At 41.0% G+C, this 19,341-nt stretch overlaps 1 long non-coding RNA gene across 1 annotated transcript in view; it reads right to left on the bottom strand.

Annotated features, from left to right (window-relative positions):
* Positions 1-4,443: 4,443 nt before the first annotated feature.
* Positions 4,444-19,341, bottom strand: part of LOC125096733 (uncharacterized) — a 38,273-nt gene continuing 23,375 nt past the window's right edge. The window contains exons 3-4 of the long non-coding RNA XR_007126369.1: positions 18,593-18,730; positions 4,444-6,418 (exon numbers count right to left, since the gene is read on the bottom strand). This is a non-coding gene — a long non-coding RNA (uncharacterized LOC125096733). The remainder of the gene's footprint in view (positions 6,419-18,592; positions 18,731-19,341) is intronic.

Below are 19,341 nucleotides of genomic sequence, written 5' to 3'. Positions count from 1 at the left end.
GCCTGCTTCCGCTAGAAACTGCTAGCTGGTCCTTCTGCCAATGATGGCTTAAAACCGTCCCAGTGCACAGTTTTTGGGTTTCCCGCTTACCTTTCCCTGCATATTTAGTCTTGATGGGAGAGAGAATGTGGAAGGGGTAGAAATATGCATATTTTGCAAATACGTTTTAAAGCAAACCTTATGCCTCTCTGACTTTCATTTTCCTTTTCTGAGGATGAGGAAGACAGACGAGATGGGTGGTTCTCAACCTCACCACAACTGGGATCATCTGGGAACTTCTTAAAAATACAGATGCCCAGGGGCACCTGCATGACTCAGGGGGTTAAGCCTCTGCCTTTGGCTCAGGTCATGATCTCAGGGTCCTGGGATTGAGCCCCACATGGGGCTCTCTGCTCAGTGGGGAGCCTGCTTCTCCCTCTCCCTCTGCCTGCCTCTCTGCCTACTTAATATGATCTCTCTCTCTTTGTCAAATAAATAAATAAAATCTTTAAAAAAAATACAGATGTCCAGGCTGTCTCCTCACCAATTAAATCAGAATGTCTGGAGGTGGGGCCGGGGTATGGGTGTTCTCCAGACGCTCCCCAGGTAATTAGGATCGGAAGCTCCCACTGGGCTACATGACGCTTGTTTTTCCCACCTCTAGTATTCCTTTGATGATCCCTTAATTAAATAAAGTGTGGCCATAAAGCAGTGGGATGGCTTCCCAAACCTCTCATGAAAAGCCATCTGAATGCCAATCTTTCTCTTTGTGTAGTTGATGGAATCCAGGGCAGCTGTGGACAGACCAATTTGCAGCATGGTTTTAGAATCTTCCAGTGCTACACATCTGGGAGATAATGATGAAATCTTAGACCAAAGGAGTGTTGAAGTCAAATTCTTATGCGGCCAGGCAAGGAATGTAAATGTGTGACTGGTGCCTGGGAGGCTCAGTGGGTTAGAGCCTCTGCCTTCGGCTCAGGTCATGATCCCAGGGTCCTGGGAATGAGTCCCCCTATCTCCGGCTCTCTGCTCAGCAGGGAGCCTGCTTCCTCCTCTCTCTCTGCCTGCCTCTCTGTCTACTTGTGATCTCTGTCTGTCAAATAAATAAATAAAATCTAAATAAATAAATAAATAAATGTGTGACTGAGGCCAGGTATAACAATAGGGAGGGGCGGGGTTTGTGGAACTAAATGCATGTGTCCTGCCTACAGGCATTCAAACAATCTTCTTCTCTCTCTTCCTTCCTTCCTTCCTTTCTTTCTACACTCCTCCCTCCCTTCCTTTCCTCTCCCTTCCCTTCCTCCCTTCTTTTCCACTTTCCTCCCTTCCTTCGTTTCTTGAATATCATCTTGGCAGAATGCACGTTAACTTGTGTGCTTGCTTCACCTGTGCATCGCCCGTTTGAGACCCTACTCAAGACATTATGATACATTAGAAAAATAAATAATGAAAATATCATAAAAACTACTGCCTCCTTACTAGGGCTCCCAAAAGATATGTCTCCTACATTCCACATTGCACTAGACAATGACACTGAGAGAGAAACAAGAGGACCTACTGCCAAACGCTGCTCAGACCTACCCAACCTCCCTTTCTTCACACATCTCCATGGTTCTACAAATTTGGTTCCTTAATCTTAAATCAAATATATGCTTCCTGTTCTTTGGGTTCTGTGCACCACTCTGATTTCCCTCTTGGGCTTACTGTACCATCTTCCCACATGGAATTCTGAGCAGAAGCTCCTCTCAAGAAAACATACTCTACAGCATCAGGGAGGAGAGCCTCTTCAATCCCCCCAACCCTGGAGGGCCTCCCAACCAGCCATCTCCTAACTCAGGATTTCTCGGTCTCAGTATTTTTGACATTTTGGGCCAGATAATTCCTTTGTGGGGCACTAGCCTATACCTTGTAAATGGTTAGCAGCATCTCTGACTCCTACCCACTAGATGCCAGCAGCAACCCCTTCCACAGTAATGACAATCAAAAATGTCTCCAGACATTTCCCAGTGTCCCCTGAGGAGTGGAGACCCCCTGCTCTTAGTGCACACAGTGTTCTGGTGCCTGCGAGGAAAATGGTACAGTAAGCTCCATCAGTTTGGGACATTGCCAACATAATATCTAAGCTTCCAAAAGAAAGGCCCCAGCTGAAAAGGGAACAAGCTTCAGTATGATCAGCTGTGTCAGTTCTATTTAATTGTAAATTTGGACAGGCTCTGCTGACTGAAGTACAGAATGTTTTTCGCCTTGGGCACTGATATTATATTAGAATAAAAGCAACCTGAGAGGCATTTGTTTTTGTGGAAAGTGCGTGCATGGGCAAATCTCTGCTCATCAGATTGTTTTGAATTAATGTGGAAGCTATAAATAAAGTGCTCTCTCTTTTGGGGGCTGGCTTTGATCTATTGTTATCGCCTCCTTTTTAGAATCCTTTAAAGGCAATTTTCATTCAGATTCTTCGTCAGCGAAGCAAGCTGACTTCAATAATTCCACTCAAAAGCCTCTGTCGCTTTCTGCACACAAACCCCATGTCAATCAGCCAGGCAGCCCTCTCCCTTAGATGACTGTCCCCCTAATACCCTAGAGAATGGAGGGTGGATAGGCTAGGTTGAGATAACTCAGACAGGCGTGTAATGTGAAGAGAACACGTTTGACTGACATTTTCCTCTTATGTTAAGTTTATTGAATAACCATGGGAGAATTACTGCAGTCACAATTCCTTTTTTTTTTAAGATTTTATTTATTTATTTGATAGAGAGAGATCACAAGTAGACAGAGAGGCAGGCAGAGAGAGAGAGAGGGAAGCAGGCTCCCTGCCGAGCAGAGAGCCCGATGCGGCACTCGATCCCAGGACCCTGAGATCATGACCCGAGCCGAAGGCAGCGGCTTAACTCACTGAGCCACCCAGGCGCCCCCTGCAGTCATAATTCTTATGTACCCTGGAGGAAGGGGCAAAAAAGAGATGATTGGGGTTATGGGCATGATTCAGAATTCTTATGCCTGGTTGAGTCATTAATAAGTAAATTTCTAAAGCAGCCAGCATTTCTGTAATTGCTGAAATCCACATGTGAAAGATGACATGAGCTTCCATTGTCGCAAGGCAGAAGTGAGTCCAGAGTAATCTAGCATTAGTGTTCCAGATGGGTCTGGGAGGAGTGTGGTAGGAAGAAGAGAACGACCCCTCCTCTGAAAGAGTCCCAGGCCTGCCTCATACTTGTCTTGTAGTGTGAATTCCTCTGAGACTCCAGTTCCCTTGTATTTAAAATAAGGGCAATCCTATTTTCTTCATAAGGCCATTAGAAGTTCTAGAAATCTACTACGGCAAGTGCCTGGCATAATGCGTGGTCCATGGAATGTGGTCCTCATCATCATTGCCATCACCATCATCATTCTCTTCCTCTTCATTGTCATCATCACTGTCATCACTGTCATCATCATAACTGACACCATCATTTCTTCTTAGAGAGGTGAATGGGTCAGTGGGTATGTGTTATAGTCTCCTTTTTGTCAATGAAGATGGGTTATTCTTTCCCTGGGCAGGTGGGAGAGAACTTTTTCAGTCTCTTATTTCTACAGAAAAGTGGAAAACTCCCCAGAAGTCTGGTCATTGTAGACATTCCATAACCAAGTGGATAATAGGAATATTCACAAAGACTTAGTTCAAAATTCCAGATGGCTACAGAAGGGCTTGTGCAAATTGAATGTATGCTTTCCTGCCTTTCTTTCCCTTGAAGAGTGTGGGCTGTGACTTCATAGAAAGTGAAGACCCACTTGTCAGCAAATATCCTCTCCACTCCAACTTGCATGCCAGGGTTGGTTAGTGAAACAGTGTGGATTAATGGGTAGGCCTTGGATAAAGAAGTCAAGTGCATAGGGGACTTTAACACTCCCCTCACTGAAATGGACAGATCATCCAAGCAAAAGATCAACAAGGAAATAAAGGCCTTAAATGACACACTGGACCAGATGGACATCACAGATATATTCAGAACATTTCATCCCAAAGCAACAGAATACACATTCTTCCCTAGTGCACATGGAACATTCTCCAGAATAGACCACATCCTGGGTAATAAATCAGGTCTCAACCAGTATCAAAAGATTGGTATCATTCCCTGCATATTTTCAGACCACAATGCTCTGAAGCTAGAACTCAAGCACAAGAGGAAATTTGGAAAGAACCCAAATACATGGAGATTGGGAGGGAGACAAACCATAAGTGACTCTTAATCTCACAAAACAAACTGAGGGTTGATGGGGGGAGGGGGTTTGGGGGGGTGGGGTTATGGACATTGGGGAGGGTATGTGCTATGGTGAGTGCTGTGAAGTGTGTAAACCTGGCGATTCACAGACCTGTACCCCTGGGGATAAAAATATATTATAGGTTTATAAAAAAATTAAAAAAATTAATAATAATAATAAATAAATAAAGAAAGAAGTCAAGTGCACATGGAATCAAATACCAATTCTTCCATGTAATGGTTGTGGGACCCTTACTCTCTCTAGGCTTCAATGTCTTATCCTGAAAAGATGGGTAAAATAATTACCTTACAGAGGATTATTCTGGTGCAGTTTCTGCTAGGATGTGAGATGAACTAGAGGGGAGGATTGTGTTCAGTGACAGAAGCGCATCAAACAAAAATGCTCTGAAAACTAAGGGCTGTAAGATGCTGAGGCCAAGGCAACTGTTTTGTCCTAAGTCAGAGTTGAATACCAATAAGAGAGGAGAATTTCCTTCTCCTCCACCCAAGGTACTGGCCACACTGTGTAAGGCTGGAGGAAGAGTAGAGGGGAGGCTCTTTTACATCTGTGATCTAAGATGCAGCTGGTCTCAGACACAAAGGATCAGAGAGCCACAGGCAAAATATCAGGAGCATCGGAAATGTTTCCTTAAGAGGAGAGTCAAAGTCATCTGTGGGCTCACAAAAGACAATCCAAGAGATCTGTGGGCCAGAAAGGGAAGATTAGGAAGGAGCTGAGTCTCATAAATTATGTTGTTTAGGATGAAGTCGGAAACTGTTGCTTGTTTATTGTGACCCTGGTGTGTCTTGGGAAGCAATGGTGACATGTGGATTTACAAACTGCTCATCCTTGCAGCAAACAACAAATGCAATGTTAGGTTTTTTTGGAAAGGCAGAATTCTGTCCCAAAGTGCCTTACTAGTAATTAGGATGCCAGTTCCTAGACCCAGCTCTGCCCTCCCTGTGCTGCTGTGGATCATAAACTAGATTTTGCTGATTTGACAGTCATCTATAAAATCAATTGTTGAATTTGCTGGAGAATCTTCATCTGGAAGGTCAAGTTATTGAATTTGGTAGTAATTCTGTGGTTGTTCTATCTGAACCTTCAGGAACCTACGTCCAAGGTTCTCAGGATGTGTTTCAGTGAACAAAGAAAGACTTCAATCTTCAGTCCTCCTAGAACAGAGGACAATCTCTCTACACCAAACCTAGCTATTAGTCCCAAACACTCAAGGAATCAATTTTATTCTGTTAGACAATTTAGAACTCTGTCCTTTCAGCAAAACGTGGCTAGCACATAGGTCTTCCCTAAGGAAAGAAAAAATACCCTGGAGAGAAATCCCATTTTAACCAAAATATGACATGTGCACCTCAGAATGGCATCATCCCCCTACAACAAGATGTCTCACCTGTCCTATTATACAGACCTGAATTGCTCACCAAAGGCTCTCAGTAGCCCATGGGGAAATAAAAGCAAAAACAACTTTGCTTTTCAGAGACTTTAGAGACTTTTCCTTATTTGGAGTGTGTGAGGAAATGAATTTTAAGCACAAATCTGTGCTTACTGAGCTTGAAGCAAATTGGAATCTTGACCACAAGGAATGAAGGTGGCTAATCTAATTTGAAGAGTGCATGCAAGCAAATGAGTGCCTGTGAGCTTCCTGGGACCTATGGCCTTCTATTGCCAAATACTCGAGAGAGAGAGAGTGAGAGGAATAATGCATTCATCTTCTAGGCAGGATAGGTCCTCAAGAAATGCTGAGAGCTTGCTTCCAGCTTTAAAACAGTTTGACTGCATGGGTCTGACCTTCTGATCCTTAAAAATTACCTGATGAACATAGAAATACACAATAGGTTCACAAATACTAGTAATGGAAGTTATCCAAGCTACTTTTAGCAAACACCTACCATATGCCAAGAAATATTAAACAAATCTCTCTTTCTCTCTCTTTCTCTCTATATTCTCCCTTCATAGACAGATATAAATACAGTTTCTCACCAAGAACCCTAGGATTAGCACTACTATAGCTATTTTAAGATGAAGAGATTGAAGTTCAAAGAGGTTACAGAACTTGACACTGATAACCAGCTAGAAGATGGAAGAGTCCACCCTTAAACTCTGATCAGTCTGACTCTATGTCAGACTCTAAAGTATCTTCTACCATTTCATCCTTCACAGCCATGTATTGGATATAGCATATCTACAGAAACATAAAGTAAAAAACAGTCCTAGTCATAGTGGTTTAATCAGTATAGTTTGGTTTAACTATATATAACTAATATATACATTAGCTAGAAATATCCCCTAAAGAAAAGAAAATGGATGGCAGTTTCCTGTGATGATTCAAAATAATAGGACAGGATTTTACACTAAAGTATGAGGTGTCACATTTGGAGGGCATTTCCTCCCATGAGTCATTTAGGGTCTTGCTACACAAAATATGGCCCATGGACTAATGGCATTGACAGTCACCTGAGAGCTTGTAAGAATCTCAAGCTTAGTTCTATCGCTACCAGATCAGAATCTGCCTCTTAACTCCAGGAGTGATCCTTATTGGCATTAAAAGTTTGGGAAGTATTGATTTATGGACACCAAAGAATAATATGGATTGTTCATAAAACCATGGATACCCACAGATCTAGGCTTCTGGAGGGATGTGAATTATGAAGATTTTAAAATCTTTTACAGGGGCACCTGAGTGGCTCAGTGGGTTAAGCCTCTCTGCCTTTGGCTCAGGTCATGATCTCAGGGTCCTGGGATCAAGTCCCGCATTGGGCTCTCTGCTCAGCAGGGAGCCTGCTTCCCCCACCTCTCTCTGCCTGCCTCTCTGCCTACTTGTGATCTCTGTCAAATAAATAAATAAAATCTTTAAAAAAAATAAAAATAAATTTAAAAAAAGAGAACAGTATATGATAAAATGACAACATATATTGAACACTAACTCTATCTCAGGCACAGTATTAAGCACTTTGCATTTATTGTTTTATTTAATTCTTATAATAGCTCAAAAAAGTGGCCAATCAGAGGCATCTGGGTAGCTCAATTGGTTAAGCATCTGACTCTTGATTTCACTATAGGTCATGATCTCAAAGTTGTGAGATCAAGCCCCGAGCACTCAATGGAGAGTCTGCTTGTCCCTCTCCCTCTCCTTGCTTGTGCTTTCATTCTCTCTCTCTCTCTCTCTCTCTCTCTCTCTCAAAAATTAAAGATGGCCAGTCATTATCCTCATTTTGTAGAGTAGGCACTGAAGTTTATAGATATCAATGAACATGTTCAAAGTCACTGAGCTAGTAAGAGGTGGTTCTGGGATTTGAACCCAGACAGTGTGATATTAGGGCTTCCACTTTGAGTTGATTAGTGTACTATGCTGCCTCTCCAGCCCAAATAAGGGAACATTCATGTGAGTCAGATGGAGCACTGTGCTTCATGGAGGTTAGCTAGCATTTCAGTTTTCAACAAGAGCTTCACTACACCTGGGTACAACCTCCCCATCAGTTGCCAGTTCTACAGAAGGAAATTTATTAGCAATTAAATGTATTAAATTAAATTTATTACTAATTAATTAAATGGAGATTAATTAAAAAGTAAATTAAGCACAGTGATCAAGCAGTATCAATAATAATGGTGAGAATGGACATGATCTGCCTCCTGGTATGACACACTGACATAAGCCCAACCTCACCATATACCTGCTTGCCAAAAGATATTTAACCTGGGCGCACCTGGGTGGCTCAGTGGGTTAAGCCTCTGCCTCGGCTCAGGTCATTATCTCAGGGTCCTGGGATTGACTCCTGCATCAGGCTCTCTGCTTGGCAAGGAGCCTGCTTCCTCCTCTCTCTCTCTGCCTGCCTCTCTGCTTACTTGTGATCTCTCTCTGTCAAATAAATAAATAAAATCTTAAAAAAAAAAGGGGGGGGGCGCCTGGGTGGCTCAGTGGGTTAAGCCGCTGCCTTCGGCTCGGGTCATGATCTCAGGGTCCTGGGATCGAGCCCCACGTCGGGCTCTCAGCTCAGCAGGGAGCCTGCTTCCTCCTCTCTCTCTGCCTGCCTCTCTGCCTACTTGTGATTTCTCTCTGTCAGATAAATAAATAAAATCTTAAAAAAAAAAAAAAAGATGTTTAACCTGGATCAGATCAGAAGGGTGACAAACCCAGAGCGCTGTTATAGATTACAGAAGACTGAATAGACAAGCCAACCCAATGCTCTGGGTAACTCCTGTCTGAATCCTGAAAGGGGTGATGGTGGCAGAGATACCTATAAGTGGTTATGGACACAGTTCAGGATATATGATTAGGAACAGTCTGTATCTTAAGTAATAGAATTTTAATGGTGTTGAATTAATTGAGTGTGACCATTGTATTCTAATTGTGCAGAATGAGTCCTTGTTCTTGGGCTATAGATGGTGAAGGATTTTGGGTTTGAGAATGATTTATATATGTTTCTTCTTACATGATTCAAAAATAGAGGAGCAAGATAAATCAGATGTGGCAAAATGTTAATCTGTGACTCCAGATGAAATAAATATGGATGTTCGTTATACTATCTTTTGACTTTTCTATAGGTTTAAAAACCTCAAATTTAATATTTGGGAAAAAGTGAATTTGGGATGATTCAGTGTTATTTCAGTAAAATAACGTCACTGGAGTAAGAAAAAGGATAGTGTGTGGTGGGGAAGAGATGTAAGGATGAGGAGCTAGGGAGAGAGTCATGCTTTGGAAGACCATATATAACTACCCGCAACTTCATTGAGACAAAGGTAGGTCGCCTGCCACTGAATGTCATCTGTATGTATTTGGAAGTATAAAATTATAACCTACAGAGAGATCATTGATGACTTTGGTGTGGTTTGTCAGCCCTGCTCTGCTATCATTGGTGGGTAGTTAACACTAGAGTCCCAGGATTCCCCAAACACCGTTCATTTTGAACCAATATCCCCAAGCATCTTTTGCTTCAACCCAGAAATGTTTGAGGAAGTTCCTCATGACCCCCAACCCACTTTTTTTTTTTGAAGAGTTTGTCCTGGGCAGTCACATTTGTCCCACTTTACACTCACCCATAGCCACAGGGACTATATGATTAGACACCTAAACTGAGCTGGATCAGTCAGATTTCTCTCCCAGGAATCTGAAACACAGAGAAATGAATCTGTTCTGGAGAATCTGAGCTGAAAAGTAAGCCATGTAGGACTAGAGCAAATTATGGCCAAGAGTCGAGGAGTCAAGATGGCAGAGAAGTAGCAGGCTGAGACTACTTCAGGTAGCGGGAGATCAGCTAAATAGCTTCTCTAAAGATTGCAAACACCTACAAATCCAACGGGAGATTGAAAAGAAGAAGAACAGCAATTCTAGAAACAGAAAATCAACCACTATCTGAAAAGTAGGACTGGCGGAGAAGTGAAGCGACGGACCAAAGCGACGGAAAGATAAGACCGCGGGGGGAGGGGACGGCTCCCTGCGAGCGGCGGAGCAACGGAGCACAAAATCAGGACTTTTAAGTCTGTTCCGCTGAGGGACATCGATCCAGAGGCTTAATTGGGGTGAAGCCCAGGTGGGGTCAGCGCGGCCTCAGGTCCCGCAGGGTCGCAGAAGGATCGGGGGTGTCTGAGTGTCGCAGAGCTTACCGGTATTAGAACGGGGAAGCCGGCTACAGAGACAGAGCCGAGGAGTGACTCTCAGCTCGGGGTTGCCTTGAACCAGGCGCAGGCTCGGTCAACTCAGAGCGCGGCCGGAGGCAGGGTGACGGGAGTCATTGGGCGCTGTTCTCTGAGGGCGCACTGAGGAGTGGGGCCCCGGGCTCTCGGCTCCTACCGGCCGGACACTGGGAGGCCGCCATCTTCATTCCCGCCCTCAGGAACTCTACGGAAAGCGCTCAGGGAACAAAAGCTCCCGAAAGCAAACCCAGCAAACCCGAGCGGATTACTCAGCGCTGCCCCGGGTAAGGGCGGTGCAACTCCGCCTGGGGCAAAGACGCTTGAGAATCACTACAACAGGCCCCTCCCCCAGAAGATCAATGGGAAACCCAGCCAGGACCAAGTTCACCTACCAAGGAGTGCAGTTTCAAAACCAAGTAGAGCAGCGGAATTCCAGAGGAGAAGAAAACAGAGCATGGAACTCATGGCTTTATCCCCACGATTCTTTAGCCTTGCAGTTAATTTAATTTTTTTTTCTCTTTTTCAATTTTTTTTTCTCTTCTTCTGCAAAATTTTTTTAACTTTTACCCTTTTCTTTTTTTAAGGTTTTTTAAATAGTTTATCTAATATATATATATTTTTTCCTTTTTATATTTTCTATTGGCTTTCTTTTTTTAATAGTTTCTTTTTTTTTTTTTTTCTTCTTCTGAACCCTTTTTATCCCCTTTCTCCCCCTCACGATTTGGGATCTCTTCCGATTTGGCTAAAGCATATTTTCCTGGGGTTGTTGCCACCCTTTAAGTATTTTACTTCCTCCTTCATATACTCTTATCTGGACAAAATGACAAGGTGGAAAAATTCACAACAAAAAAAAAGAACAAGAAGCAGTACCAAAGGCTAGGGACCTAATCAATACAGACATTGGTAATGTGTCAGATATAGAGTTCAGAATGATGATTCTCAAGGTTCTAGCCGGGCTTGAAAAAGGCATGGAAGATATTAAAGCAACCCTCTCGGGAGATATAAAAGCCCTTTCTGGAGAAATAAAAGAACTAAAATCTAACCAAGTTGAAATAAAAAAAGCTATTAATGAGGTGCAATCAAAAATAGAGGCTCTCACTGCTAGGATAAATGAGGCAGAAGAAAGAATTAGCGATATAGAAGACCAAATGACAGAGAATAAAGAAGCTGAGCAAAAGAGGAACAAACAGCTACTGGACCATGAGGGGAGAATTAGAGAGATAAGTGACACCATAAGACGAAACAATATTAGAATAATTGGGATTCCAGAAGAAGAGGAAACGGAGAGGGGAGCAGAAGGTATGTTGGAGAGAATTATTGGAGAGAATTTCCCCAATATGGCAAAGGGAACAAGCATCAAAATCCAGGAGGTTCAGAGAACCCCCCTCAAAATCAATAAGAATAGGTCCACACCCCATCACCTAATAGTAAAATTTACAAGTCTTAGTGACAAAGAGAAGATCCTGAAAGCAGCCAGGGAAAAGAAGTCTGTAACGCACAATGGTAAAAATATTAGATTGGCAGCAGACTTATCCGCAGAGACCTGGCAGGCCAGAAAGAGCTGGCATGATATATTCAGAGTACTAAATGAGAAAAACATGCAGCCAAGAATATTATATCCAGCTAGGCTATCATTGAAAATAGACGGAGAGATTAAAAGCTTCCAGGACAAACAAAAACTGAAAGAATTTGCAAACACCAAACCAGCTCTACAGGAAATATTGAAAGGGGTCCTCTAAGCAAAGAGAGACCCTAAAAGTAGTAGATCAGAAAGGAACAGAGACAATATACAATAACAGTGACCTTACAGGCAATACAATGGCACTAAATTCATATCTCTCAATACTTACCCTGAATGTTAATGGGCTAAATGCCCCAATCAAAAGACACAGGTTATCAGAATGGATAAAAAAAACAAAACCCATCTATATGTTGCCTACAAGAAACTCATCTTAAACCCGAAGACACCTCCAATTTAAGGTGAGGGGGTGGAAAAGAATTTACCATGCTAATGGACATCAGAAGAAAGGAGGAGTGGCAATCCTTATATCAGATCAATTAGATTTTAAGCCAAAGTCTATAATAAGAGATGAGGAAGGAACTATATCATACTCAAAGGATATGTCCAACAAGAAGATCTAACAATTTAAAATATCTATGCCCCTAACGTGGGAGCAGCCAACTATATAAACCAGTTAATAACAAAATCAAAGAAACACATCAACAATAATACAATAATAGTAAGGAACTTTAACACTCCCCTCACTGAAATGGACAGATCATCCAAGCAAAAGATCTACAAGGAAATCAAGGCCTTAAATGACACACTGGACCAGATGGACATCACAGATCTATTCAGAACATTTCATCCCAAAGCAACAGAATACACATTCTTCTCTATTGCACATGGAACATTCTCCGGAATAGATCATATTCTAGGTCCTAAGTCAAGTCTCAACCGGTATCAAAAGATTGGGATCATTCCCTGCATATTTTCAGACCACAATGCTCTGAAGCTAGAATTCAATCACAAGAGGAAATTTGGAAAGAACCCAAATACATGGAGACTAAACAGCATCCTTCTAAAGAATGAATGGGTCAATCAGGAAATTAAAGAAGAATTGAAAAAATTTATGGAAACAAACGATAATGAAAACACAACGTTCAGAATCTGTGGGACACTACAAAGGCAGTTTTGAGAGGAAAATATATAGCGGTACAAGCCTTTCTCAAGAAACAAGAAAGGGGGCGCCTGGGTGGCTCAGTGGGTTAAGCTGCTGCCTTTGGCTCAGGTCATGATCTCAGGGTCCTGGGATCGAGTCCCGCATCGGGCTCTCTGCTCAGCAGGAAGCCTGCTCCCCTCTCTCTCTGCCTGCCTCTCTGTCTACTCGTGATCTCTCTCTATCAAATAAATAAATTAAAAAAAAAAAAAAAGAAACAAGAAAGGTCTCAGGTACACAACCTAACCCTACACCTAAAGGAGCTGGAGAAAGAACAAGAAAGAAACCCTAAACCCAGCAGGAGAAGAGAAATCATAAAGATCAGAGCAGAAATCAATGAAATAGAAACCAAAAAAAAAAAAAATTAGAGCAAATCAAAGAAACTAGCAGCTGGTTCTTTGAAAGAATTAATAAGATTGATAAACCCCTGGCCAGACTTATCAGAAAGAAAAGAGAAAGGACCCAAATAAATAAAATCATGAATGAAAGAGGAGAGATCACAACGAACACCAAAGAAATACAGAGAAGTATAAGAACATACTGAGCAACTCTACGCCAACAAATTTGACAATCTGGAAGAAATGGTTGCATTCCTAGAGACATATAAACTACCACAACTGAACCAGGAAGAAATGGAAAGCCTGAACAGACCCATAACCAGTAAGGAGATTGAAACAGTCATCAAAAATCTCCAAACAAACAAAAGCCCAGGGCCAGATGGCTTCCCGGGGGAATTCTACCAAACATTTAAAGAAGAACTAATTCCTATTCTCCTGAAACTGTTCCAAAAAATAGAAATAGAAGGGAAACTTCCAAACTCATTTTATGAGGACAGCATCACCTTGATCCCAAAACCAGACAAGGATCCCATCAAAAAAGAGAACTACAGACCAATATCCTTGATGAACACAGATGTAAAAATTCTCGCCAAAATACTAGCCAATAGGATTCAACAGTACATTAAAAGGATTATTCACCACGACCAAGTGGGATTTATTCCAGGGCTGCAAGGTTGGTTCAACATCCGCAAATCAATCAATGTGATACAACTCATTAATAAAAGAAATAACAAGAACCATATGATACTCTCCATAGATTCTGAAAAAGCATTTGACAAAGTACAGCATCCCTTCCTGATCAAAACTCTTCAAAGTGTAGGGATAGACGGCACATACCTCAATATTATCAAAGTCATCTATGAAAAACCCACCACAAATATCATTCTCAATGGAGAAAAACTGAAAGCTTTTTCGCTAAGGTCAGGAACACGGCAGGGATGTCCGTTATCACCACTGCTATTCAACATAGTACTAGAAGTCCTAGCCTCAGCAATCAGACAACAAAAGGAAATTAAAGGCATCCAAATCGGCAAAGAAGAAGTCAAACTATCACTCTTCGCAGATGATATGATACTCTATGTGGAAAGCCCAAAAGACTCCACTCCAAAACTGCTAGAACTGGTACAGGAATTCAGTAAAGTGTCAGGATATAAAATCAATGCACAGAAATCAGTTGCATTTCTCTACACCAACAACAAGACAGAAGAAAGAGAAATTAAGGAGTCCATCCCATTTACAATTGCACCCAAAACTATAAGATACCTAGGAATAAACCTAACCAAAGAGACTAAGAATCTATACTCAGAAAACTCTAAAGTACTCATGAAAGAAATTGAGGAAGACACAAAGAAATGGAAAAATGTTCCATGCTCCTGGATTGGAAGAATAAATATTGTGAAAATGTCTATGCTACCTAAAGCAATCTACACATTTAATTCAATTCCTATCAAAGTACCATCCATTTTTTTCAAAGAAATGGAACAAATAATCCTAAAATTCATATGGAACCAGAAAAGACCTCGAATAGCCAAAGGAATATTGAAAAAGAAAGCCAAAGTTGGTGGCATCACAATTCCGGACTTCAAGCTCTATTACAAAGCTGTCATCATCAAGACAGCATGGTACTGGCACAAAAACAGACACATAGATCCATGGAACAGAATAGAGAGCCCAGAAATAGACCCTCAACTCTATGGTCAACTCATCTTCGACAAAGCAGGAAAGAATGTCCAATGGAAAAAAGACAGCCTCTTCAATAAATGGTGTTGGGAAAATTGGACAGCCACATGCAGAAAAATGAAATTGGATCATTTCCTTATACCACACACGAAAATAGACTCAAAATGGATGAAGGACCTCAATGTGAGAAAGGAATCCATCCAAATCCTTGAGGAGAACACAGGCAGCAACCTCTTCGACCTCAGCCGCAGCAACATCTTCCTAGGAACATCACCAAAGGCAAGGGAAACAAGGGCAAAAATGAACTATTGGGATTTTATCAAGATCAAAAGCTTTTTCACAGCAAAGGAAACAGTGAACAAAACCTAAAGACAACTGACAGAATGGGAGAAGATATTTGCAAATGACATATCAGATAAAGGGCTAGTGTCTAAAATCTATAAAGAACTTAGCAAACTCAACACCCAAAGAACCAATAATCCAATCAAGAAATGGGCAGAGGACATGAATAGACATTTCTGCAAAGAAGACATCCAGATGGCCAACAGACACATGAAATAGTGCTCCATATCACTCGTCATCAGGGAAATACAAATCAAAACCACCATGAGATATCACCTCACACCTGTCAGAATGGCTAAAATTAACAAGTCAGGAAATGACAGATGCTGGCGAGGATGCGGAGAAAGGGGAACCCTCCTACACTGTTGGTGGGAATGCAAGCTGGTGCAACCACTCTGGAAAACAGCATGGAGGTTCCTCAAAATGTTGAAAATAGAACTACCCTATGACCCAGCAATTGCACTGCTGGGTATTTACCCTAAAGATACAAACGTAGTGATCTGAAGGGGCACGTGCACCCGAATGTTTATAGCAGCAATGTCTACAATAGCCAAACTATGGAAAGAACCTAGATGTCCATCAACAGACGAATGGATAAAGAAGAAGTGGTATATATACACAATGGAATACTATGCAGCCATCAAAAGAAATGAAATCTTGCCATTTGCGATGACGTGGATGGAACTAGAGGGTATCATGCTTAGCGAAATAAGTCAATCGGAGAAAGACAACTATCATATGATCTCCCTGATATGAGGGAGAGGAGATGCAACATGGGGGGTTGAGGGGGTAGGAGAAGAGTAAATGAAACAAGATGGGATTGGGAGGGAGACAAACCATAAGTGACTCTTAATCTCACAAAACAAACTGAGGGTTGATGGGGGGAGGGGGGTTGGAAGGGGGGGTGGGATTATGGATATTGGGGAGGGTATGTGCTATGGTGAGTGCTGTGAAGTGTGTAAACCTGGCGATTCGCAGACCTGTACCCCTGGGGATAAAAATATATGTTTATTAAAAATAAAATTAAAAAAAAATTATGGCCAAGAGGATGCTGAAGCTATAAGGAAACAGAAACCATAAATGCACAGAGAAAGGTAGTCATCGGCAGAAAGGAGAATGGACAAGTTGTGTGGAAAAATACAGGTGAGAGACTTAAGTCCCCAGAGAATCAGAAACAACATATCTTTTGCATCATCCGAAGGATTCTTTTTTTTTTTTTTTTTCATACAAAGGCTTCTTAACTCCTACCTCCATTGCCCATTAGCCTTCACTTCCTCCTCACCCACCCCCTGGGAATCCTCTCTTCCTCCCTTCTCTGAACTAATAATTAGGTAAGTTTCTTTCCTCTAGCAGGCAACATTCCCAAGCCCCAAAATATTCATCCCACCCTCTCCATCCCTTCATTCAATCCCTATCTCTGAGCCAGCCCTACACCTGGGCTCACTTGAATAGCAACATGATTTATTTTACTGTTTCCTTCGTTAATGTATAGATTGGTGGGATATTTGTTCTATTTCCAGTATACTGATTGCCTTAGGGATTCTAGGGGGCCAGGGACAGGAGCTGCACTACTTATGTTTTTATTATAAAAGTAATACATGTTGATAATAGAATTCTTGGGGAGAAATAGAAAAGGTGAAAGAAGAAAAAGAAAAATCATTTATAATTCTATCATCCAGAGATAAGTCCTATTAATATTGGGGCTTATTTCTTTCAAGTCTTTTTAGACTTAACAGTATAATTCAGATTACATAGCACATACAATTTTGAACCCTCATTTCTATTACATAGAAAGCATTTACTTATATATATATATTTTTTAAGATTTTATTTATGTATTTATTTGAAAGAGAGAAAGAGACAGTGCACAAGAAGGGGGGTGGAGGATCAGAGGGGGAGCGAGAGGAAAAGAATGCCAAGCAGACCCAGCACTAAGCACAGAGTCTGATGCGGGGCTAAATCTCGTGACCCTGAGACTATGACCTGAACCAAAATCAAGAACCTCAACTTACCAAGCCACTCAGATGCCCCACTTATATTTTTAAATTCTGTTAAAGTATTCTAAAATCAGCATTATGTTCAATTTGATATAAAAAATGTAAAACATATAAATATATGGAATAGTCTATTTACACCCCTATTACTGTACATGTTGGTTGTTTTCATTGCTTGTTAACATAAATAACTCTGGGATCAATATCTGTGTGTGTTTTAGATTCTTAATGCAAATGGACAAACCAGTTTCACAAAAGGTTTCACTATTCGCTTTCTCCTCTGGTATAAAACTTTCTTGCATAGCATTGCTGCCATTGTTTCAATGTTTACAGATTTAATAAAAAAAATGGTAGCTCATATTTGTTTGCATTTTTTAAATTTTTATTTAAATTCCAGTTAACATACAGTGTAATATTAGCTTCGGGTGTACAATGTAGTGACTCAACACCTCCATACAACACCCAGTGCTCATCCCAACGAGTGCCCTCGTTAATCCCCATCATCTGTTTCCCCCACCCCCCCTCAACCAACTCCCCTCTGGTCACCATCAGTTTGTTCTCTAGAGTTAAGGGTCTGTTTTCGATTCTCTTCTCTCTCTCTCTTACTTTTTTTTCCCCTTTGCTCATTTGTTTTGTTTCCTAAATTACACATATGAGTGAAATCATATAGTATTTATGTTTCTCTGATTTATTTCACTTAGCATAATACTCTGTAGCTCCATCCATGTCGTTGTAAACGGTGAGACTTGTTGAACTGATCCTAATATTTTTTTATGGCTGAGTAATATTAATATATATTAATATCTACTTTTCCTCCCAGGTCTAGGTCAGAATCACTATTCCTGAGTTCCCAAGAAAAGGAACGGAGGTAAGGGAAAGTCTAGTGACTCATTTAAGTTATGCTAAGATTTAGAGGGAGACGGAGAACTTGATGAATGGTCCAAAGGTGCAAACTTCCAATTACAAGATAAAGAAGTACCAGGGATGTGAGTACAACATGATAGCTATGATTAACACTGCTCTAGGGTAGATTTGAAAGTTGTTGAGATAGCAGCTTCCAAGAGTTCTCATCCCAGAGAAAAAAAGCATTTTTCCTCTTTTTCCTTTGATCTTTCTATATGAGATGATGGCTATTAACTCACTATGGTCATCATTTTGCAATATATGTAACTCACATCATTATGCTGTACACCTTAAAGTTATACTGTACTGTATGTCAGTTATATCTAAAAAAAAAAATTAAAAAAGGACTTAAAGACTTTTTTAAATCCTCTTAAAAATGCCAGAGAATCTCACTGTTCTACTGACCCTAAACTTATTTTATATGGGAAGAAGCTACTGAAAATGCAATTTAGTCTTCCTTTGTTCCGAATCTCCAGACTTGTCACAGGATGTTCACATTTCATTTTGTAATTGTAATAGCAGAAGTCATTTTATATGTCTGCAATTTTACCTCCCATAGAAGCTAGAGATGGCTCATACCAGATCAGGAAAGCTGATTGTTAAATCTTTAGGAATTTCATGAGCCCATGGTTAAATACAGCTCTTTTAAATTACATCAGCTTAAAAATCTAATAAATTATAATAAAAAACAACAGTTTAATAAATATTCCAAACATCATTTTCTAATTATTTTGCTATACTTTATTACCATCTGTATTCTTGAGTTTATTTGCATCTACTGCATCTGTGATGGATACTCTATACAATGGTGCATATCTCTTCCCAGCTTTGCATTCTGTGATGTCACATCTGTGGCTTGAAATTTGCCACGGTAGTATGTACTCTGCTGAAATTGGAAAACACCACAAATCAGGGCTTTCCCCCTCTCTCCCACAACCATAGTCCACTCTGCAAAGGCGACAGCCATTTTTGAATTCACCAGCCCACCAATGCAAGGAGAGTGTATTCGTTGGTGGACAGATTCAGGATTTATGGCAAAAGCTTGAGTTCCAAAGTCAGATAAACTTTTTTTTTTTAATTTTTTTATTTTTTCAGCATAACAGTATTCATTATTTTTGCACCACACCCAGTGCTCCATGCAATCCGTGCCCTCTACAATACCCACCACCTGGTGCCCCCAACCTCCCACCCCCCCCCCTTCAAAATTCTCAGATCGTTTTTCAGAGTCCATAGTCTCTCATGGTTCACCTCCCCTTCCAATTTCCCTCAACTCCCTTCTCCTCTCCATCTCCCCTTGTCCTCCATGCTATTTGTTATGCTCCACAAATAAGTGAAACCATATGATAATTGCAAAGTCAGATAAACTTTTAAGCTCTCCTTCCGCTTCTGTCATTTACCAACACTGTGACTTTGGGCACATTATACAACTTCTCTGAACCTCACATTTCTCATTTATAGACTGAGAAGAATATCTGTCAAGATGATTTTATTTTGAGA

This window comes from Lutra lutra, chromosome 4 (assembly GCF_902655055.1).
Source record: "Lutra lutra chromosome 4, mLutLut1.2, whole genome shotgun sequence".
Lineage (NCBI taxonomy): Eukaryota > Metazoa > Chordata > Mammalia > Carnivora > Mustelidae > Lutra > Lutra lutra.
This window is presented reverse-complemented; position numbering and strand designations above follow the sequence as displayed.